The sequence below is a fragment of the Bombus pyrosoma genome, linkage group LG9 (assembly GCF_014825855.1).
Source record: "Bombus pyrosoma isolate SC7728 linkage group LG9, ASM1482585v1, whole genome shotgun sequence".
NCBI lineage: Eukaryota > Metazoa > Arthropoda > Insecta > Hymenoptera > Apidae > Bombus > Bombus pyrosoma.
In genome coordinates, this window is record NC_057778.1 from 6325306 (window position 1) to 6351546 (window position 26241).

The window sequence follows — 26241 nt, forward strand, 5'->3', positions numbered from 1 at the left end:
CTGACTCCGTATTCAGCAGAACCTTGTTTGCTTGCACCCAGCGGCAAATGCGACCGGGGCCGTAAGGAGCAAAAAAATGTTCTACCAACTTATACGAAAATAAATAATCTCCGACGTAGCGTACGACTTTTTCATAACTTTGCCTTGTTGAGGACAAAATTTTATTTTTCACCGAAGAAGATCAACTTTTAATATTTATCGAAATTACGATATCGAAAAAATTGTAACATTGTAGATTAATGTTACGCGGAATAACCTATAAAAATTTCAACTTAATCGGATGAAGAATTTCGGAGATCAACTGGATGCAAGATAGCGAAACATAGTTTCGAGAGAAAAATACGTTTAAAGTTTTAAGTTAATCTTTCTCTAAAATGAAAGAGTGCGCTGGTATTCGTGTTACAATATCGCCAATTTTTCAACATTGTAAAATACCGTTTCACTATACTATTCTATATATATATATCGAGCTTTGAAAAAAAAGGAAAGAAAATGTTTTTTGAAGTCGACATGTTTGCACACGCCCTTAGTAAAACTTTTTGAACGTTTAATTCAATAAAGAATTTTCGGACGTAGATTTATATGAACCTTTCTTATCTACTTGACCTCATTAGTGCGTAGTATATGTTTTGTCCTGAATGTTTCGGACACCCTGTATCTGCACGAAACATATTTTCTCTGTAAATACCACGGAAGTAGAATTTCAAAGCATTTTATACGGAAAACTCGATTTTCCTCTAGAATCAGGTTCTTTTTCATTTAAATTACAGGCAGACTTATCGAACAATTCAGAGCACAATTTTTCACGCTTGCCGCTAAATACAACTAATAACTATGGAGAAACGAGTGAACTAAATAATTGGAAATAAACCTCGGAAATAAATGCCTCAACCACACCAGAAGTATATCTTCATCTACCCTCGTTTAGGGTAGATTTCACTTAAATTACATATGGCTAAAATCACAAGCTACGCTAATAAACCAGCGACATTAACCTACATAGGAGAAAATAGTAGAATACGTTACACTGTCAACGTTAACTACCAAATATAACTTCAAGTAAACCTGAGAATTAAACAACCCAACCACCCGAGAAGTATATCATCGTTTTTCCTCTGTTTGAGGCTTCGCATAAGTTACATTCAGTGAATATTACATGTTGCATTATCAAAGAAAACCACATCAAACTCGACGATTTCTATCAAACACGCGTAATTTCGAACAAACGTCGGAACTAACGTGTTCTCTGTTAGAAGAATTCTCGATGAGATAGCAGATTTCGCATAAACGAGTTTAATATCCTGTATCATTGAAACTAATTTAAAATTGTTTTAAATAAGTAATTATTACGTGCAAGTTACTTTAAATAGATAGTTTATTCAAGCTTTTCCTAAAACTTAAAATTACAATTTTTCTTCAAATATATATAGAAGAAGCTCGTGGATATTTGTAGTCTTAGAATTTGGATATTTATTAGTTTTACAATTTTCACATATATAATTATAGAATATCTATAGAAGATTAATAGGTTAATTGCAGGGGAATATTTCGAATTGTAAAACTTTAATATTTAGAAGAGGATATAAAAATAATTATTAGCAGGAGAAGCATAAACCCTAAAATACGATGTAAAGCAAAAATTGTAGATGTTTAAACTTTAATACGTAATTTTGCCAAGTTTTTTACACGAACTATAGTAGGGGGAAATATTCGGTCTAAATGGAAAGTTTCGCGTGATAAGTATGCAGCCTACGTCGCAAACTACAGTTAAAACGTTTGGAACACCCCTGGAAGCATAGTCGTTAGCGAAGAAATAGTGAAGTCATAAATTATCGTATCATACGCCTCAACGACGTCGATTGATGTCATTCTTTAATCATTCTGAACATCTCTTAAATTGTGGTTACCATCAACATTCGAGACATTCGTAGTTTTCTCCTCCACTGATTTTAAGACCTTGCGGTAATACACCCTCGTTTATTTCTCGTTTAAAGTAAATTTCGTTTAAATTTCGTTTAGATAGCGATTCAAAGTCACACGCAGTCTTATCAGGCAATTTACACCGCAGTCTTTACAATTTCTATCAAATATAATCTCGACTAAACTTCAAAATTAAACGTTTCGATTACTATCAGGAATAAGTGTTCGTTTTTCCATCATTATGGGTAGATATCGTCTAAATTAAATTGATTCAAATAATTGTAACGTCATAATTTGTAACATCTAACAAACACACCTTCGATAGTTTTCATGTATCTCTCATCGTCCAAATAAGAAGACTCTTATTTCACTGTCTTCTTACTTTCCCTCGTTTAGAGCGTAGTAGAATTTTATTTAGATAAATTCGTGGAAAAACGAACAATTAATGTGACTGGAACGCGGATAGTAGTACACTGATTGTCGTTGTTTCCTGTGGCCTTTTCTATTCCGATAAATGAAATTCCGGTAATAAAATTTCACTTGAGTAAATGCAGTTCAGATAAATGGAATTCCAGCGTACACCTTAGTTAAATTAAATTAAACTCGCCAATCGATCCACGCGAAATAATCCCAAGATCAAGCAAACACACCGTCAAAGTTAAATATTCCGAACGAACAGTTAATATAACTGTAATTCAGGCAATACTAATTCACTCGCTCTCTTCGCTTTAATCTTCTTTTTGTTCCGATAAATAAAGACCAGATAATAAAATTGCATTTCAATAAACACACTTCGGATAAATGGAATCCTGCGATAGATTTCGCTCAAATTACATTCGCTCACAGTTCTACATCAACTTGTCAAACAATTCACATGAAATAATCTCAACATTGTCAATCGTATACACCCTCAAAATTAAATATTCCAGCCCTCTTTATTCACCAGCGTGTGTCCTCGCGTTTTCCCTCATGTTCAAAATGTTTCGTCCACTCGGCATGATATTCACACATACGCGTAATATTCAGGCGAGAAGGGACGATACGTACGGTTCATGGGGCACACGTACGCATGCTTATAATACAAATAACTTGGTGTCGAGGCTACGCGATATTACACAGCCTACATATGCGTGATATTCCGCCTCGAACCAGCGACACCATTGTTTCGACCAGATAATACGGCCATTGAACGTGTACACAGGATAAAGAAATAAATCCTTAGCGAACGCATATTTCGTGCTGACTCGTTGAATTCATTAAGTCGCCGCTATCGTCCCTGACTGTGAAAATAGAGCGTGAAAAGGCATGCAACCACGATAAGTCGCGTGTACTCGACGTTTACGATCGCGAACAATGGTTCTTGCCGTGTTCATTGGCGAATTCGTTTCCCTTCGATAAATAGTAGTATAAATTACGAATATTGGAGATATTTTCCTAACTATTGCATATACGTAATAATGTTAAATTTATGTCCGAAACACGCATTTCTGTTTGATTTCCCTGGTCGTTAACAATGAGATGTATGTGAACGTAAAATTGACTGAATTACGCTTTATATTATGTCGGTGAATTATGTGTATTTTCTTTTTTTTTTATATTAAGTATTATTTATTATTAGGTCTTCCGAAAAGTTTCTTTCGTTTTATAAGGAAATAACGGATACACAACATTTTCCGTTTTATATTATTTTATCGAATTACGTATGATTCATTTTGTTCTATCAAGATAAAGATCACAACGTTTGATAGATTAAGTTTCGTGTTTGTATAAAGATGCATCGTTGTAAAATACGTGTCTGTAAAAAAAAGGACACTTTCCGGACAAGCTAATATTATATATTATTACTATATTTTTGTTATTATATCAGTATGGTATAAATTAAAAAGTCTGACTCTAGCGTAGTGTTCGGACTGCAAAATATTATTCGGCTAGAATGACATTTTTCGGGGATTTTTTGAGATCGCTGGAACCAAAAATGAATGTTGTTTTTCACGGAAATGAAGGGTGTAAAATTTCCGACAACCTGCTGACGTTTGAAGTACTCGTGAATTTTGACGATACTTTTCGAAAAATTTCATATTCGTCATCTATTCTGCGACTTATTCTCTATATTTTTAAAACGTGAACATTGTGTTAGTTTTGGAATATGTTTTCTAACTGTGACCATACAGAAAATGATAAACAAGAAAATTGTATGATCATGGATTTCTACTTTACGGTTAAGACTTTCGTCGGCCAAATGTTCACGACGCCGAATTTTCAAAACCGTTCACATTTGTAAAAAATCACTCTCATTTTTGACTGTGACAATTCAAAAAAATATATATATATATATTTCTACTTTATCCAAAACTTTATTTAGTCTTGGTATTCTTTGTACAACTTTTCTTTACGCTTGTTGATTGTATTGAATCAAAGCATCGGACGAAAGGAAGTTTAAAAGATATCATTTTCTATAACTTTACTATAATTTTGAAAAAACGGAACTCTATTTCAGCAACGAGTAGACGCAACTACGTATCCTAAAATAGCCGATTGTTACCAATACGGTGAAAGGTATCTAACATAAAGCTACTTGAAACTTTCTTTCCACTTTTCTTATCTATAACACAATATAATAATTCGTTTTTAATTGATGTATTTTTAATCGATAAATTATCTAGATTTAATAAGGAAATCGTTACGACTATCTCGTGCAACTTTTTGCCTTCTCCTCTATAGCAAATTCGAATATTCATTGAATTTTGATGACCTATTCTTTCAGTCGCGTTGAAGAAAATATGAATTTGCATATAGATACGCGATTTAGCTATAAAACTGTTAGATTAAATGACGAACAACATCCCAATATCCTATAGAGTATAGTAAATTCTACACATGTTACTTTATGTTCGTTATGAAGGCACTTGTTAGTAAGTTCAAATTTCCATTGCACAATTTCCTCCATAAATTACAAAACTACAGACTTAGAGCCTGAAATACTCGGCTGTACGACGGTTTTACAACAGTTTTTTTATAGTCTTTGGAATGCGAGGACATTAACGGTATGAGAAAACCATCAGACGATATTTGTTTGATAAAAGTTTCTTTCTGAGTGCATAATTCCCATTTGGATAGGTAATGGCGGTATTATTGCTGGTGATCCTTCTATTCCTAGGCGAAGAGATAGCGGCTACTTGCTCCCTTGGCGAAGTTCGAGGGAATATTGCCGAGATGAAGCACGTTTAAGGAGATAATACGTTCATAGACTGGATTCTTTTCTTCCTCGTGGGGATGTACGGGATGACTCCCAAAAGGAGATCGATATGATTCTTTATTATGTAATAATAGTTCTGCAGAGAATGCTTAGTTTGAGAAATATACTTTATAGTTCTATTCCTTTTTCCCGCCTATCTCCTTCCACTTGTGTGAAATCGTCTTTCGATAAGGATATTTTTCATTCGCCAGAGAAGATATTTTCGATCAAGTAAATCGGAATTTGTAATTCGTGTCAGAGTAACATTGAGCATAGCGACGTTTAAATCTTTTACGTTCAAACAGGTGAAAAGATTAAAAATAAAGAAGCACGCAATTATGTGTATAAAACTGTTATAAATTATTCGTGTAAAGTAATTCAGAATCGGAGATTCATATTGGAATAATATTAAACAATGTCTATGTTCGTTATATTTATGAAAAAAGAAAATGAAGAGCAGTATAATTATATTTCGAACGTTTACACGATTTATATATTACGAGAACTTTACTACGTTTGAAGATAAATTAGTTCCGATAATACAAAATCGAAGATTCGCATTGAAATCTCGTTAAACGTAAAAATGATTGAATTTTTGTCTGTAAAATTGAAGAGTGAAATTTATCTACATTTATATCTATTTTATCCATCGAAGAATTATCGAAGACTCGCTGAAAGTGCTCGATAACAGGAAACATAAAATGGAAATGAAAGGAACTGTAAGATTATAATTTTCTTAACAATTTGCACATAAATCTTATCTATTGAAATTATAATCGATGACGGATAGTTTTATTGACAATGCAGAATCCAAGGGATATCTATTTCGAGGAATGATGATAATGAGGCGTCTATTCAATCTGACCCTATTATCTACTGGTATCGTTGAATAGTTTTGCCCCATAGGTAGCTTTCAAGCGAGTATTCCTATTATCTCCTGCAGCGAAGCCTTTAAAAATTAACAGCTTAAAAAAGAGACGTAGAAGAGACAAAGAAGCGAAGTTAATTTCAGTATCGAAGTACTCAGAAACGATTAATTTTTACCGACATTCCCTATGGAATTAAAATTGATAAATTGATTAATAATCGAAATATGTAAATTTATACATTATAGTAAAAAATTTATTCGAAACAGCTGAAGCTTAAATTAAATATACTTTTTAAGTAAATTTTTTAAGCTGTGAAGATAATTAATAGACAACAAAGAACTTCTCCCTAATTGATGGAGAATTGCTATCAATCTTCATTTTGAACAATGCAAATTCTTTTATGTTCAAAGTTTCATAAAGCCAGTCTCATAAATCACTTTTTCAAGATATCATTGCGTGATATATTAATTATCACGGCCTGAAGAAGGATGTCCACGTCAATAAACTTCGATAAAATGATCATCGAACCAATTGTCTCAATTTCCCCGTCGTTCAAAGGTTTTCATAATGAAAAATGATCTCTCGTACAAATTTTCACAGACTGAAAAATTACGCCCGATAAAAATATTAACACGACGAAATATCATCTTGTCTCATATAATTTTATTTACACGTGTCTCATATTTAATCGTGTCTTCTTTGTTTCAAATTTTTTGGGATAAGAATTATCCTCTCAAAATTCGTCTCCAAAATTTTACATAATGAAAATCACCTCGTAGAATTTAACACAGCAAGGAACGACTCTACTTTTAACGTTTCTTCAGTGAATATGACTTCTCTTGGAAAATGTACACAGTGCAGAATATTCTACATGATGTGAAACTACATCCGAATAACCACATAATGAAAATTATGCTTCCTTTAAAATTCGACGTAGTACGAAGTCAATTTACATCGAACGTTTCGTCTAATGAAAAATCTCCTCTCTCCCAAAATTCATAACGCCACTCAACTTCTAAAATTCATTATATTAAAAATCACTGTTTCTTTTAACGTTATATGTTAATTAGCATGTATTTATATTTATACACTAAATTTATTTCTAAAAATTACCGATATTTTTATTGCAAATTTACCCTCCCTTCGCAATTTAATCTAACAAAATTCACCTTTCATTCATCAATAAATCCAACAGACCAACGAATCGCTCTTCGTTCTCAATTTTTCGTATTACTGTACATATTGAAGATTTATATTCCTTTGCATTTTAAATACGAATTTCAGAGCTCAAAAGCGCCAAATTTAAAGAACTTACGTTGAAACTTTACGGATTGTAAATTTACCCTTCATGTTAATAAGTTTGATCGTCCAAAGGTTTTAATCACGAGGCATGCAAACGTGCACGTATCTACCTGTTCATCGGGGGGTGCTCTTCAAACGTAGTCTCGTTGCGTGAACACGTGCACCGATCAGGATCACTCTGACGTTATACTCTGAGGTATCAGCACACGTACCAGCTGCGCCAACTCCCCGTTTCTGGGTCGAAGATCCCGATTTACCGAGGTTCGTGCGTCGTTTCTTCTGCAAGCGTGCAAATCGTCGCGATTAGAGATGTTCTTCTTTAAGCATAACGCACGATCTTCTTTCGAACGTGTCTTTCTCCTTCAATAAAATATTCCACGCTAGGATCGCGAATTCAAAATGAACGAAATGGGAAGGATACTAGCGCGAAAATAAGAAAAACCGACTTCCTTAAGAAACGAATGAAGAGTCGAATGTAAATTAGAAGAACATGATATGGAACAGGATGATTCAAGTTTCACTATTGATCGTGTTTCAATGTGATTTTACCATAGTCTGAAATGTCCTGCAATTTTAATTGATTCGCGTGTAAATTACTTGAAGTGAAATTATTGTTTGAGCAATTCGACGGGTTATTCTTCTCTACGTTCTACTAATGACTTCCTTTCTATCCTACTTTATTGTTCTGTGAATAATTTCGAACGTGGATATTGGAATTTCTCCCAATTATCATTAATTTGCGTGTTAATTATTAAACTGAAAGTTACATTTTCATTCGCGAGGTTTACCATTATTCTCTCGATTTCTTCAACTATCCTTTTTTGAATTCCAACGTATACATTTGCAACTGATTCTAATTGAAAATTATAATTCCATGTAATTCTACTCTATTCTTCTCTCCTCTACAATATGGTATTCTTTTATTCATGAGGACAAAGCTGGCTGTTAATACAGCTTTTCAGGATGATATGAGGAGGAATAATGGTAACTGCGACAAATGGTCTGTTTGCTGACAATGTAATAACGCGATAATGGAATACAGTAACAGAATAATAAACAAAGGATTATAAACGCAAGAAAAAAGAATACATCACAATGCAGCTTCCAAATGATACAAATTATTGTAAGTGACATTCAATTTAAGTTGTAATTTCGATAATTGAAGTTCTCTATAGTAACAGTGTTCTCGTAAACGCATTTTCGTGTAATTATGTATGCATCATAATAGCAAATCGTATAAACTGACATTTTTATTTGATCAACTAAATTTCATCCCTTTAGATTTCTATAATTTTCAAACGTTATCTTTTCACTGTGCCTTTTAACTATCACACGAATGATTGAAATTATCTTTTCCATTGTATTTATTCGAATAATTATTTACATAATCACTATAATGCAAATTTTTACTTCGCCAAGCATTATTCTGCCTTAAGAATTCACTTAGACCATGAAAAAGTATTAATTGCTCTCGGCGCTCTTATAAATTACCCTCTACTTGCAAATTAAATAAAACGCTCGAATTAAAACCATTGTTATTCCAAACTGTTGAACCGAATTATCTTCTGGACCGCCAACCACCTTATTGGTGTTCAATTTAACCATGCAGCCCACGGTGAAATTAATTAAAACTATCATCTTTAAGTACATTCGTTTAAGATACGGACGAATCTGACGCACGATCCTCTACAAACTCAGCCCGATCCACCCTCGAGTTTTAATCGACCTGTTACAATATTAACCCTACCGATTCGTTCTTCGTCCAAACTCCATCAATCAGCCTTTGACACGAAACGGAACGAATAAAAAGCACACAACCCGCCATTTACCAAAAAACTTCACTCGGTTGTTCTTCCACTCCTCTCATCCGGAAGTAAACCCTGCGTTACGCTTCCACAGTTACGATATCCAACTTCCTGTAGTTTTCCACCGAACGAAGAAAGAAAAAAAGAAAGAAAAAGGAGCATGCAATAAACACTTCTTCGATTCTTACCCCCAAAGAATGTTCCCTCCCAGTTGCAACGCTTTCAACCTCCGCCTACAGAACAATGGACACGCTGCAAGTGACTTGGCCCGCAAACCTTCTGATCCACCTTAACGAACCAGCTCATCCACCTTCTAAAATCTGCGCGATGCACCGCGAATCCTCTCTCTAAATTCAAACTTCACCCATCAAACGTCACTCGCCGATGCATCCTGACGAACGTCCACGAACCACATCGCGAAACGACAAATCCCCGAAAGTCTTGAGCCTGTCGTCGAGACTGTTTCGCTGTTTCGTGACCAGGTTAGACACGGTTCCAGGAGGAGCAACGAAGATGATGGAACCGGCCGGCCGGTGTTCCTCGTGGATTCTAACTTGTGGCTCCGCGGGCGAGACAGGGAGAGCGCGAGAGAGGGAGCGCGACAGAGGGTGGACTCTCGCCGGGTGGCAGTCAGGTCAGCGACCGTGATCGTCCTCGCTCCTCCGAATGCTTTCTATCGGCGGCGCGCTCGCGACTGGGATCCAGGATTTTGGATGAGAGCCGAGCTCTCAAGAATCAACACGCAGGCGCCAGGTTCTCCATCCTCTTCTGCGAGCTACCCTTTCCTCTCACGCTGAGTTTCCCTCTCTCTGGCGCACCAACGCCGGTCGAGTTCGGTGTCTTTGGTTCGGTGTCTCTGTTGGACACGTTGTGGGTGCACGGTAGGGTGGTAGCGTACCTGCCACCTTCCGCTTTCTCTCTCTCACTCTGCTCGGCTTCTCAGCGACTGTTCAGCTCGCGCCTGCCCTGCCCTGTTCCTCCTACTGATGCCAGCCTATTTTACCCCTGTGCGTTTGCCCCTGCATGTGTAAGCAGCTGTTTTCCCGTGCTTTATCTACGCTGCTGCTCGTGTTGGATGTTTTCTTTTTTTTTATAATTCTCCCTTTGTCTTGTTGGTGGTGTTGTTGTTGCGGTTTTTTCAGTTTCGGATAGGTGAGAAAAGTTTCGGGTTGTTCAAGTCGGATCGAGTACGTTCGGAGGATTCAGGGTGAGAAAGGTTCTTCTTGCGGGAAAGGGAAAGTTGTGCGTGTCGGGAGGGTAGGTGGTTAGACAGGTGTTTGGAGCAGAATGATAATTAATGAGAGAGAGGTTGGAAGAACGCTGGTTTAGCGGGTTGCTGTGGTTGGAATTGATTTCAGGGCGATTTGTAAATGTTTGTGTTTCTTGGTATTCTGAGTTTAGCTTCCTTGGGTTAGTTTTAGCTCTTCCTAATAGACTTTTTCTTTAATATTCCCCTATTTTTTGTGTTTTTTGATATTATTTAGTTATATTTTAGATTACATATTATCCGTAAGTTATATCATCTGTTGTGGACACTGTAACACGAATGTTTTTGGTTTAAATATTTAAATCGAATGTTCGCGGTTTGGACATTCGGTTTCTTTGATAAATTTTTTATTATTATAGTATGTTCCTACAATTTTGTTACAAGTTACATAAATGTGAAAAAATCTGGGATTGCGATCCGGATGAATTTTCCAAATAAAAACATGAATTTCCAAACTTCTCATTTTATCAGTTCCGTAAAAAGAATTTTTTGAAATTTTCCATTCACGGATTTCACTTTGTATTATTGAAAAAAAAGGAAATATATGATAATAGAACTAAAATTAGCATCGTTGCTCGTATATGATTATTTTCTCCAGAGCATAAGCGTTTGTTTCGATGTTTATCTTTTAAAGTTCAATACGTTTATAATAGATCGTGAAAATATGGAAGCCCAGTGGGAATTCTTTTGCAGAGAAATTTCAGAGCCGCATTTCATGGAAATCGCGCCTTTATTCGCTGCTGGTCTTTCTCTTTTCGTGTTTTGTCTCGTGTCTATCGCACATACTTTCCTCAGACTGATCAGACATCGACTCGTTCTACTTACGCGTGGTGTATTTCCCTTCACTTGCTTTCCTATATCCTATTTTTCTACATTTTTTTCTTTTTCTTTCTAAATGAAGGCTTATTTTTCGCTCGTTTTACCTTTAATATTATTAAAATATCCTTACAACTCGTTTTATCTTGGAAAATACCAAAGATAACAAAGAACGACGTTTAAAATAATTTAAATCGATACGAAATAGTAACCTTTTCGCCTTACTGTTTATTTCGTATTACTTTACGAAGATTTAAAAATTGTTCGTAACATGGAAAATCTTCGCAATGAAATGTTTTTGCGAAAAATGTTCATATTAATTTATCCATATACGTATTTTAATAAATACGCTCCGGATTTATATCCAAACATGCAAGAGAATGAATGTAAATACAAAAATATGTAAAATTCCAAGATACATGAGATAAATATTTAAACAAATACAGGAAACAACATTTAAATAAATACGCGCAGAAAAACACATAGAGGAAACGATAAAAAATATTAAAATACAATATAATAGATAGAATATTTTATATTTTAATAGGCCGCATCTTAATTCCAGTTGAAATTCTTTTATTATTAATCAGTTTATCGATTTTTGCCTGTAAGCAAGAACATGAATTTCCTTAAGCATTCGTATTTTAATAATAAACGTTACATCAATAACTACAAAACGGTTTGAAACTTGAAAGATTTATTTCATTCCTTTCCGTATAACTATTTCCCCACCCACTTGCTACAATTAATTTACTTATAAAGGGAATCTCTTTGTTACTCAACGATCGAAATAATTTATCCTACGACTTGATTAACTACACTCTGATCGGGCCTCTTCTACTAAAACGATTCTTTTGTTCTCTTCTCTTTTAATCGTTTTAGGTTTCTCACAGATTTACATTCCTTCTATATATCTGTGGGGTACAGATCCTCCTTGAGGGTGGCATTAAAAGATTCAATAAGTTACCCCCTTGACTCATTTATTTTACTGTCCTTTTCTTCCAGTTTTCCAATATTCACTATTCAGTATTTTATCATTGTACTATTTCCAAGTCAAATGTCTGATAATAAGTCGCTGTCACATTGTTATATACACTTATTATAATAATTTGGAATTTTAATTTTAACTTCATTTTCACTTTTTATTTTACATAGCAACGTGATTTTATTATTATATATTTATACTCGCTGCACTATCATTATTTGCTATTTCTCGAGCATTCAAACTGGACTAAATTTCATAATAGCAACCATTTTTAATTTTATTAAAGACAGACGATATTTCAATAAATAAATCTCCCCAGGATGAAGAAACTGTGACAACAGTGTTTAAGTATCTTTTGCAATTTTAGAACTGATAAATTTATTACAAATTCTTCCAAATATAATCAATCAACTGTTCAAAAGATTTCCTAAAATTAAATTAGTACATTAAACAGTACATTAACAGTAAATTAGTACATTAAATTAGTACAAGTAAACTAGTACATAATTTAATTCAATAAACTAAAACAAATCTTCATAAAATCATATGATTGTTACAAGTGATTGATTATGGTCTCTCATTTTTACTGCGCTTATACGCAGCGTTTGCGCGCTTTAAAACCATAAAAAAACATGACTGCATTGTAAAAACGGAAATTTTGTATTGGAACTTTTAAATGAATTTTTACGCGACTTGAAAAACCTTCGAAAACTTTCAACTTTCAATGGGATTTCTTCGTGAAAAATGCATTTCCGCTGAAAAACTAAACAATTTTCATTTGCAGTGTTGTACCAGCCTTGCGTACCACTACGACGATCATTTACACCACACGTTCCACCCTCTCCATCTATCGTAACTTTTTTTCTACAGCTCCATTGCCCGCTCCATCCTTCCCTTCATCCTCCCTTTCCCCTTTGCCTCGTGCCATCACGCACCCACACAAAACTTGTTAATCCACTTTCGTCGCCAGGTTACCAGGCTGAAACTTCCGGCGGTTTATGGACATTCGTTCCGCAGGCGGGAAACGAGAGTCTCGAATTATCCTGACGTTAAGCGCTCACCTTTGCCATCTCCGCTCACCTGGCCGCCATTTGTGGCGTCAATCGGACGAAGCGTCAAAGCAGACATGACGTCTTTCGTTATTGTCGAACGATGCTCTCACGTTTCCGCCGCGTGCAATCCACGTGGAAAACTCTCTGGAATGTAGGCGCGGCATCAATGACTCTTTCTATATTTACTGTCACTTTGGCGTAAAACCAAAGACAAGATAATGCGATACCTGCTTTGAGTAAAAGCCAGTGTATCGTTCGGTTATTTCATAGATCACATATCGGCTGTACGTATAAATAATCCAAATTTTTTCAACGAAACTCCGAGAACAGCGTCTATCAAACAAAAGAAAAAGAAAAAGGTACAGCAAGTTGTTCGATCGAAGTATTTGACGTTGCTTTTCGTAACTTTGAGGCATCTGTCAGCTAACTGACGAATTCCATCACAGGACAATCTTCAATCGTCACGGGACAACATTCAATCAAGTCATTTTTTTATCTGGTCCGCTAATTGCAAGTGGATATCGGGTAAAAAGTGTTGCATCGATCGGGTCAGGAATCATTTCACATATAGATGGTGATAATAGGAAGGATGTCTAGCGAACAAGATGGTTGTTGCAGGACATCTCAAACAAGTGTCATTATGGTGTCTTTTGTGATTGAAGTAGTTTGTGGCCTGGTATCGTCATTCGGAAATTTCACAAAACGTTTGTCAGTGCCCTGACCATTTGATCTGGTCTAACGACACAGCATTTTTCCGTGACGAAATTCATCAACCGCGTGATAGACGGCTTATAGTTACGGAAAATTGGCAACGAATAGTTTGATTGAACAACTCGCGATATATTTCTTTAAATAGACTTTGAGTTTCGCTGAAAAAAAAAAAAAATTGGATTGTTCGTTTATGCACCTGATATTATACTTCACGTACAAATATTACACTTTGTTTTAACGCTCAATTATGCTTGGCTGAATGTAATTAACGCATTGATGACTTTTTATCGATCCTTACTTTCACTTTCGCAACCATTTTACCCCCTCGTTTACGTAGAAAAATGACGTACACGTTGTATGACGCTACAAGTAACATACACCGACATATACACACCACAGGCGTGTGTAAAAAAGTTTAAGATCAATGTGATCTAATATAAAACCATCCTTGACCTCGCTTAAGGCCAATATAAATTTAACACAATACAATACGAAGTTCGTTCAACTTATCTAGAACGCTCATTCATGATTTGAAAGTGGAAGTATATTTGAAAGTGCAAATATATCGAATGAGACGAATCTTACTTTAACTCGAAATTTTCTTCTTATATTTTTTCCTATCGTTAGCTTCGAAACGATATCTATTACGCCATAGTCTATTAATTACGCAAAATTAATTTTTACTTTTTTATAATACTAAAGGTAGACTATTATTTAAATATTTACAAACTATTTACGCTATTAACAAAGAAACTATACCTGATTAAAAGTATATATTTATATTCATATTTCACACATTTCTCATTTCTGCAGTCGATTCCCGTTGTTACAATTTTCTATAATATTATTTCTTTAACATTTTATAATATTCTATGATATTATAACCTTCTATAAATTTGCACTAAACGTAAATGTGTGTAGTATCGGGGAAAAGGGCCTAAAATATATCTATCGAACCATAAACAATGTCCCGAGAGCCGAGGCGTCGATGGGCCCATCAATGTGTTGTCGGTCCTTCAAATAGTTTCGTTTTTTTTTTTTATTTATTTATTGTTTGTTTACATTTTGCAATTTGTCCATTAGGACATTTGGTAAAATATTATAATTTAATATTTGATAAAATATAGCATGTGGATGGTTACCCCCAGCGGGACTCCATCTTCCAGAGTTTCATAGAAAAGGTCTATGTGGCTTTGGCCACGAGCGGTCGCGAAACACGTGCGTGGTGGGTCTACGGAAAGACAAAAGATATGCGAGAGCGGTCAGTTTTAGTTGAGAAGTCGAAGAGTGTGAATCGAGAAGTCAGGGAGTGCGAGTTGCGTTGTCGAGAAAGTGTGGTCCGCGTGAGAGAGAACGTTGGATCCGTTGTGTCGAGAGTTGTCCAGATTGTAGCGTGTTATTGCGATTAGTTCATATTAAATTACCATCGTTTTCCTGTCTACATCTGTACAATCCATTCATTGTAAATAAATTACAAATATCAGGATATAATAACAATATATTCCATTGACGATACTACATGTATGCCCGTATATTGAATCGTAAATGATAGCAACAATAATTCTGAAACTATATGAAGTTGAATAGGAATACTGAATGTATCTTTTCCTATTCACTGTTCTCATTATTTTTTATTAAAAGACGTATGACAAGGACCGGTATCCTTTCTACTCGGTTTCCTGGAATAGACGCGTAAAATAAGCTGACAGGAGATTGAACTGTTGGAATCCAGAGTGTATTATGACGTCAATTCGATTCTACGTCGGGTCACCTTTCTAGGTGCTTTCTTAGCCATGGCACTTCTGGCATTTCACCGGGCGCCTCAGCGTGCATAGAGATGGCCATTTACCACCATAAACTACATACTTTCCAAAGTATATAACACGTTCAAAAGATTCGAAGATAGTTGATTTTTTGACACTGTTTCGATCCAGTAAGAAATAGAATTCTATCTGGATTTTCTAGTATTATGTGATTCGAAAAGTTTCTTTCGTTTTATAAGGAAATAATGGATGCACATTTTCCGTTTTATGTTACTTCATCGAATTACGTATGATCCATTTTTTCTATCAAAATAAAGATCACAACATTCGACGGATTAGTTTTCATGTTTGTATAAAGATGCGTCGTTGTAAAAGACGTGTCTGTAAAAGAAAGACACATCTCGGACAACCTAATAATAATTCAATTTAGTCGATTGTTAAGATAATCGTTATACCTACAGGTTCAAAGTACAGAGACAAGTGTAATATCGATTCGTTGTAAAATATGAAGGGCAAAATAAAAATTATGAGATTAAAAAAGAATCTTCTGTAACGGTTCATAAATGAAATAATAACGTAAAATAAAAATGACGACATTTTAAAAGAAAAAAGTGATTTATGGAAATTCACAAATGAAAGAAACACATAGAGCAAAAGTAACAAAATTTAGAAAAGAGTGTTTAGAATAATTCATAAATAAATAAAAATAAAGAAATATATAATATGTAACAAAAAATAAGAAATAAATTCCATAGATTTTTTACATATTTTACAAATTACGACGAATATTTGACGAGGAGTGAACGTGTTGAAATGAATATCTCCTTTAAGTTTTATGTGAACTAATTGCATGGTTTCGAATAAGCGTAATGGACAGATGATCCTTTTTAAGTAATTTTGATCCGATTGGTATCGGTACAAAGATGTTCTTCGTTTTTTATTGCAACGCAATTCTCTTGGTCACTAAAAATTGTAGAAGATATTGCAACGAACGTACATTAAGAAAAATGTAGAATTGGTAAATTAATTATTCCCTAGTAATTGGATCCTGGGGAGAAGAGAAAAGATAGGGAATTAAAACCCATTCTTTATCTTCGATTGAACTAAGCGAATAAAGTAACATTAGATGTGTAAAACAGCGCTAGAGAAAGCAAATTAAGACAGTAGAGTAGAAGAAAAGTTTCTACATTTTCTACTGAGAGATAAAACGCGTTGAAAACTTTATATTACATTATTGTTTCGTTATCACGCTGTTATACAATATTTAACACCTTTAAAAGTTTTGGATCAAGGAAAGTAACTAGAACTCGTTTAATCTTTCCTCGGGGAAAGTGGAGGAAAAATTGAAAGAAAAGAAATTGATAAAACGGTAGATCAAAAATTAATAAAAATTGCTAAAGTTCAGTTATCAAAATTAATACAAGAAATATACAAATATTTTATTTATTTTCCATAAAAATGTATTAAAACCTCGGTCGATAGCCTTCCAACACCACGCTATTACATAACGTCCAAAAGGAAAAAGTATGACAATACCAACTCATCCATCAAAGTAGTAGGAACAAAGGTCCAGGCAAAAAGAAATTAATAAAACAATCGAAAGATCACGTTGCCGAGTTCCCAAAGAAAGTTCTCGTTGTAAAAAGAAAAATCCCTAGAAACACGTCCAAAGTAATAATCCTCTATGAACTGTTCAAATCGCCGTGAAACTTTGCTCGAACTCGCGGTTCCACTCCGATACCGAAACAAACTGTTCGCCGAGCTTCTTCCAACACTCGAGTTACGTTATCGCTTTATAAAAACGATCTGCGAGAATCTAGTCATGCGTGTTCGCGATAACGTTCGCGAAATACGAAAGGAAAATAAATGAAAAGAGACGATTCGACGCAGTAACGTCTCAATCCTGTCTACTTTTAGTTACATACGGAGGAAGGGAACGTTTTCGTCGGATATCCTTATCCTATATTCGTATCGATTGCGTATGGCAGGTAAAAGATAGAAAAAAGAACGTTGCATGGATTAGCGATGTGGAGAAGGGGAATATTTCTTAAACGGCAATGTATTTTATTCGGAAAACGCGAAACGATTACGTTACGCGGATTAAACAGAATTTAGAATTCGATGAAAATATCTCGTTCTTTCTATCCGTAGATGAGCATCTTTAACGCGGTTAAAACGAAACGAAACTTGACGTATTTGTGCGTTTGGTGTATTTCACGAGACAAGATGTACGTTTTACACATTCTATACAGGATATCGCAAAATACACGGTCCATACTTATGGGATCGATCGTATAGAAACGTGAAAATGAGGAAAATTCACGTATAGAAATGTTGTTTATTTTTCGAGCCATAAACAATGCTGAAAATGTACATAATACGCGAAAATATATAAAATATCCAAATTATAGTACTCGTCATAACACTTGATAGATTATATTGGGTTGGCAACTAAGCAATCGGTTAATTGCCAATCCAATATTACACTCTTTTAATTGCCCTCGTAAAAATACGAATTTGCACGGATATTTACCATCTACACTTACGACGTACCTATGCATAACAGATTTCTACAGGTGTTGAAATATTTTCATGGATCGTCATATGTAAATAGGAGAAAGAACACGATTTGCGCGAGTTTAAAAATCAGGTTTTAATAACTCAGGTTTAAGAAAGTTTATTCGAATGGAGGAACTGGAACATTTGGCTTTTGTACTAACCTGCGAAGGAAAGGCGCGGATTCTTGGATGCTGGCTCCTTGGGCGATCAATCTGGGATTGGTTCGGATGCCAAAAGTGATTATCATCTCCGTAGGGATTGGGTTGTGGTAAATTCCGCGTGATAGAGGGTCGAGATTAGGAAAGCTGCAAATAAACCAAGATTAGAGGTGCAGCGAGGAAGAGAGCGGCTGATGAAGTTAAAAAGAAAAATGGCTAGGTGGACGTGGGAATTTTTCAAAGTCAAGGCCAGAATTCCTACGAACCTTCCAAAGTAACAGCGTTTCCGAGACTTAAATTATTATTAATTAGGACGATACTTCACTACAATTTGCTGGGTATTTCCGAATTTTGTCAAACTACAAAATGTCATCTAAGAAGGTAAAATATTAAAAAATATTTTCATGTGCCGCGAACATTTTATGCTCTAGGTAGCTTTTATCGTACATTAAAACTGAGCTTAATTGAAAAGGCTCGATTTTAATACAACATCTTAATATAACTTTTTAAATGATATTTTACCTTTTTAAACAGCCCTTTTCGATACACCGAAAATTGGAAAAATATCGGAGAAACCGAATCGCAAGGTACTGGTTTTATTATACATCGAGATAATTTAAAAAGCGAATTTCACGAATTTTTGTCTATAAAATTTAATAGAGAGAAAAGGAGAATAGGAATATCTTACGGCTAAGATTGAACAGATTTGGATGGTGAAAATCTAAAGAAGTTTATGAGAACTTAACCAAGTAGCGGCTAAAGTAATAGCAATCACAAAATACGAAGGTAGTTCAGATTTTATTTTACGTTTAATAATAGATAGAATAGACGTTTTTATAGCTTAACTTTTCGACAATGTGCTACGAAAATGACTCGAACTAGCTGGAATTCCATTTTCTTCCTGTAAATAAAGAGGGGGAAAAAGAACAAGATCCTGCACTTTGCTACAAGAAGAGTAAACACTCGTTGAATATTCGTCTTTTAACTTTATTTCCTAACTTTGCTCGCAGGTACGTTCACCAATGCGTATTCATGAATCGTACGGACGAAAGTTATTGTGTCTTTTAGGTTGAAACGAGTTTGATGTCTAGATCTGATAAAATCTGAAGAATGTGATAAAGAGGTGATGGAGAACGTGTTTCAGTGTATACGTATCGAGGTGAGCATCCTTGAAGACGGTCAATTCGCGAACAAGGAACTTTCAGGAGCAATATTGGAAGGTTTGAAGAAGTGTTTCTGGGCGAAAAAAGCGACGAAGATAAAGAGCAACACTTGAATTCATTTATCACTTTGTATTGTTGGGAAAATAGTTTGGTAAAGAAATTTCTACTTGGACAAGTTACAATATTTTTTAATGGAAATAAATAATTGCGATTATTGATATATTTGGAATGTTCTGTATTATATCTGTGAGTGAGTTTAATTACTCATCGAACAAAAGTCAAATCTTATATCAATTTCAAAAATATTATCGTAATATATTTGTAATAATTTTTTACATTATTATATTTATAATATGTTATTAATATTAATTTATTTGTTATTAATAACAATCGTTGGAAAATAATACTTCTTAAATAGACGCGCACAAAGCTATGTAAATATAGAGAGCGTTTTCTTAAAATTCTTACAAAATAGAAAAAAATATTTACGTTTAAAATAATTACTAGTAAATCTGAAAACTTCGATTAAATAAATATAAATAATCCTAGATAATTTATACATTTTTAAAGCTATATAAACGTATATATAATACAACAAAATATATATACAGGATAGTTGAAGAAACTGGAATAACTTGCGGATATTGTCTATCTCTTTTCTGGTTACGATAGATAAATAAATATTGCAGAGAAAAAGTAAATACAATACTTCGAAGAGGATTATCTTCGCAGGACCATATTTTTTACACAAATATTTTTCACAAACAGTACCGTATATTTTCTTTTGTGTTATATCGAATCCATATGTTATTCTATGCAGAAAAACTGTTACGGTAAATAGAAAGACGTCTAGATCGCGAGATATATATTTTTAATATTTTTATTTGACAAGATATTCACCTGTTTGTTGCATTTTTTAATAATTAACTAAAATTAATCCTGAATGGAAGATTGGAGGAAACTACAAGGTTGTTTATAGTCAGACACACGCTATCGGTCATAAACACTGGACAGTTGCCGACGTTATTTTCTAGTTAATTTATCACAAATTTCGTATTTTATTCGAATATGTGTCTCCTACGCATGTTATCTTATTTATTCTTTTACAAAAATACTTTTTCTTTAATCAGGCTAAACGTAACTTGCAATCGGAACGAAGGTAGAAACGGAAAAAACAATATTTAATTAAATTCGTAAAAATAAAAAATGGTTCGCTCGTTATCGGACATTTTCGAAAATTAATCTTAGTGAAACGAAACACGAGAAACTAATACCTCTTGGTACATTCGTGAACGTAAACAAATTTGCAAATACTCTTCATTGAATTTCTCAGGAAACTAATCGTTTTCTTTTTATAACACTCTTAATTTAAGATTGCAATTTTTATTGTTTATCAACGTCGTCGATAAAATGTAATTCATACAGTTGATGATTAAAGAAAGTATTAGATTCGCTAAAATGTTGTTGAAATTATAAAACTTACTGAATATTAATGTTATTTAATAATTTCAGTATATAATGCCAATGTTATGCTTCACAGAAACAAAAGTTCGTATCCTCGTTCATTACGCAAACCTTCCGCATGAAAATTAAACTGACGCAATTAAAACTTTCACCACAAGTACGTACACGTAAGCAAGATAGAAATTTTGCATGAATAGCTGCATCTTACGACGCTTAGCAGACCTAACCAGTTATTAGAAGGCGATTTTACGCGCGGCGTGACACCTATTCACGGATACGAGACAGAATAAAAGCGATAAATCCTCGGACGTCTGCCATGAACCGATATATCCTCCGACTATGAAACGAGAAGCGTCTTAATAACGGTAATTAAATTTCCCGCCACCGGATAGGGGGTTACATTCACTGACAATCGTAAATTTCGAGCTGTCGTGACAAGCGTGTACATGCGTCAGGCATCTCGGTTGGTTGGCTCGTTCTCGACGAGAACATCCTGTTGACAGGCTTGTAATTACTCCTGACGTTACGATGATTTCATTCGATCCGTAAAGTTACTTTCAACACGGTCATTTGGACGATTGAAGATTAAACGTTTGAAATTTCTACGATCTTTCTTTCTCGTCGCTTCGATTAAACTGAATTTTTCACGGAAAATTTGTACACAAAATATATGACGATGTTCATATCGATCGTAGACATCAAAATAACGAAGCAAGTTTATTACAGAAACGTGGTCTGAGATTTACTTTCCAAACCATGAACAATAGTATCTTACGCTAGAAATACACTGGTATCAATGAATCAGTAAAATCTTCCTCTCTATCTGACTCACATTCCATGTTCCTCGCTCCAATGTAATAGTCGGAATCCTGTTCGTGTCGTACGTCGTTTGTTTCAATCCTTGATATTACAGGGGAATACCAGGAACTGCGAAGTCTCGAATAAGTTGGCTGTATGTGTGTTCGATGCTTTAGGTCAATGTTAGGTAACACAGCGCCACAAGGCGTTTTAACGTCTCTGTTGTTTGTCTAATTTGTTTCTGAGAAATTAATATATCTTTCAGATACTCTTTCAATATTGATATTATATTTTTCTTAATATTCAATTCTCATAATTTATTTTGATAAATTTTCTTCTAATTATTCTTATTTATCACAGCGCCCCTGCATATTGTGACAATTTTTCCGGTGGAAATTGTAATAAAAATATTTAAAATATAAGAAATAACCGCACCAAATCTGGCGAAAACAAAGGACCGTGCACTGAAACTCTTTCCAGGCTGTTTTACCATCAACCTAAAGCGTCGAACGCACATACAACAGCCAACTCGTTCGAGATTTCACAGTTCTTGCCCCCCCCCATCTCCTTATTAGCATACATTACGTATTACCACAAGTATACTAGTCATAAATAATTTCAAACTAGTGTAGTATCATGGATGAGGGGCCTGGGGGGTGTTGTGCGGATTACAAACAAGCGTAGTAAGGCTAAGACAAAAGACAAGGGGTTGCTAGGGGACAATAAACGAATTAACAGCAGTACGAGTTGAGATGTCAAAGAGTGCGGATTGCGTTGATAAGGGTCGTTGATTAATTACTTGGTTGTGTTAATTATTACACGTTTGCTGCGATTAGTTCATGTTTAACGAACATTATTTTCTGTTCAATTAACGCCTGCTCGATCTATGTATCATTAACAAACTAACTATAGTAGTCTTCTCTAAATACAACCCAGAGCCAAACTAAATAAATTAGAAGATTAATTTCTTCGAATAATTCGTACTCCCTGACACGAGCTTAAAATTCCATTCAATCGAAAGTGCCGGCAAGTCCAAAAGCGGAAATATATTCACCGAGGTGGATCACAGAAATAGCGATCGTTGTGTAACATTTAGAACGGCGAGGAAAAATGAGGAAAGAGAACCGGGCTAAAAGTTAAGCAGAGGAAATATTCATCGACTGAACGACCCAGAAATATTTATTCGCCTCTCGTTTCGGCTACATTCGGAATTAACGTAAACACTGGTATCTCGAACAGGCCGCGATTACTCGATCCTCGAGGATCGTTGTATGTAGCCCCGTGAGATTCGCGGAAATACCAGCCAACGCGGAAACGTAGAATATCCTGCGAATTTCTGGCGCGCTGCATGCTTCATTCTTTCTTTTTTTTTCTCTCTCTCTTTTTTCTTTTTTCATTCTATCTCTCACTTTTTGGTTTCGCCTTTTTCTAGATTTTTCGTCGTCCGATACGTCGAGTAGATAGAGAACGGAATATTCCACGACTTTTTGTATCGTTGCGCGGTAATCTCGCATGCAACGGAGCTTCCATTAAGGATTACGCAGCACGACCACGTTATTGAAACAGGAAGCGGCTCGCCGCCGAGTGAACGAGGTGCCGGTAATCGAACCGGAGCTGCACCAGGCATTCATAAATATTTGAACGTTTGCTTCGATTTCTGCTAAGTTGTCGGCCAACTCCTTCTTGTATAGAAAGAAGAAATCTTGAACGTACGAGCCGATCTCTTCGGCACAGAATTATCAAAATTATCAATGAAAGGCAGAATTTCTGGCGAAGAAATTGAAATGAAAAATATTTGTTACAAGGAGGAAATACTGGTCTTTATTTTGAATGAGGTGTAAGTCCATTTTCCTTTTGTTGAAAATTGTGGATCCTAATCGCCGAAATAAATGTATAGGAACACTTAGATTACGCTTAGAATTGATATCAAAATTGTTGAGATATGTATAATTTTATGTGCTAAACTAGGTTGGCTGCGTAGTAGTGATACTTGTATGTGAATATCAGTGTGTGGAGGTATGCGTGCGCGCGGCGTCTCGAAAACAAAGGAATGTGAACTGTTCAGTCAACAGTCTGGTACGGAGGAAGGTGAGACGCGTGCAAGTGTGTATCGACGAATATCTTTGAAATCGTTTATCAAATAAATATATGACTATACTAATATAAATTCTAAGTATAAATTTAGTGTTTCTATACCATTATTTCGGCTATTAAGATCCAAAATTCTCAACAAAAATAGTTTCAGATTCATTTAATATGTGATTTACAAGATCTTCGTCGATACACATTTGCACGCGTCTCAGCACTAACGGAACAGTTGCATTCGTCTGTTTTACGAGACGCTGTGCACGCACATACTTCCACACACTCATACTCATATATGTGTGTCAATACTACGCGGCTAATCAAGTGTAGCACATAAAAATACACATATCTCAATACCTACGTTAGATTCAGCTAGAACCAAACATACGATAATCATTTATTATTCACGTCATAGTACCACGCTAGAATAATTTACTTATAATTCTCAGTGAGAAATGATTGTAAACTATTTCCAAATAAATAAAAAAGTCTCAATACTCAATAAGTCTGAATTTGTTTTGGGATATCGCGATGCTAAGCTACAAATTAAAACAAACAACTATTTTAAGATTTAAATAATAAGTTGGCCAGAAATAAAAAGTTCACGTTATAGCGTATATGTAAATTTTCCGCTTTTTCAAATGTTTCAAAAAAAATCGAATTACACCGGTTTTGAAACGAACTGTCCGTATAGTGGCTTGATCAAAAATTATTCAAACATTCAGAGAAGTTGACCGTTGCAAATTCGTCAAATCTTGCTTTGTATCGAGTTTTCTTTGTATCTAGATTTCTTTTTATGCAGGAAAGAAGTCTTCAACGCGTATAGATTTCATGCGAACAGGGTCATAGATGATTCGGATATATAAGACTCGTATCGAAGAAATCGATATAATGCAAGAGAGCAGACGAACACACTCTTCTTCGTAGATTTTAACAAAAACCATTAAAATCCTCGGAAACTCAGTGCAATAAATCTGGTAAATTTATGTGGGAGATGATGAACCAGTCATCTTGAACACTCTAGTGGTCCTATGTGGTGTTGAGCCTTTCTGCTTCACTGGCGCAGCACAATGTGAAAGAAAATTCATGGAAGAACACGACATACGCGAAAATTTTCATTTTACAGATCACTGATCTTATTGTTACGAAGAATGGAATAAATATCCTGGATCTAATATAACTGCTTCGCTATATGTATTAGGTCGTCGGAAAAGTTTCTTTCGTTTTGTAAGGAAATAATGGATACACAACATTTTCCGTTTCATATTATTTTACCGAATTACGTATAATCCATTTTGTTCTATCAAAATAAAGATTACAACGTTCGTTGTAAAAGACGTGTCTGTAAAAGAAAGACACTTTTCGGACAACCTAATATAACACGCAGCTTCTTTATACTTCAAATTTTACGTCAATATGTTTGCTAATTTAAGTGGTACATACGATTGGAACAAAATCATTATTCAACTAAGAGCGTGCTGTAGATAAAACGTTAATAAATGCATTTAAATTATTGGAAATAAGACTTATATATATATTTTTAATGAATATAACAAGATAGAAAGGCCAATAATATATAAATGTTCTACGATGGAAGGATGTTGGTGAATATGTACATGAGCAAGCTCTTCTTCATCGTTTTACTACAGAAAGCTGTTCATCCGGTCTCTATTTTTCCTTGTCAAGGCTAAATAAGAAATAAAATAGTAAAACGCGATGATAAAATTCTCTGAATACAAGCTCGACAGGTTTAAAAGCACATAAGTAGCATCCATGATGTCTCCACGTCGAAAAATGCTGAAAAATTTGCAGCTCTGCGCGTACCGAAGAAGCTTCTAAAATTGATATTAAAATTCTATTTATATCTTCAAAGTGCACACGTTTAAACTTCGCTGTAAATTCACGCTCAATTAATATTCCTAGCAATAAACTTCGACGCTTTCCAATACGAAATCTACGAATATCTCTTTTTTCTTCTTCGAAGAAATAGAATTTAAATATTGTAATAAAAATTGAAAGTCATGAGGCTTTCACTGCCTGAATTGTCACTGTTCACATTGCTATACTTAGCACTGATACATTAACGCTGCTTCATTTAACATTGAGTCTCTCGGAAAAGAGCTGTGTCCGGAAGAAAAAGAATTCCGACGTTTTTGCCAACAATTGCAATTGGCTCCATCAGACTATCGCACTGATTCAGGTGTCCATTTGGAAAAACAATTTAGAAATGCTGTTAGACCGATCCGGAACTCTCAATCGGAAGTCCTCGCCATCCTGATCACCGTTCCG

The 26241-nt window shown here is 34.9% G+C and overlaps 1 protein-coding gene across 1 annotated transcript in view; it reads right to left on the reverse strand.

Annotated features, from left to right (window-relative positions):
- The window catches only part of LOC122570499 (glycine-rich cell wall structural protein-like), a 90832-nt gene extending 80911 nt beyond the window's left edge, over positions 1–9921 (reverse strand). Inside the window, exons 1-2 of the mRNA XM_043732881.1 lie at positions 9320–9921; positions 7437–7605 (exon numbers count right to left, since the gene is read on the reverse strand). The gene's annotated coding sequence lies outside the window, so the exon portion shown is untranslated. The remainder of the gene's footprint in view (positions 1–7436; positions 7606–9319) is intronic.
- Positions 9922–26241: the final 16320 nt, after the last annotated feature.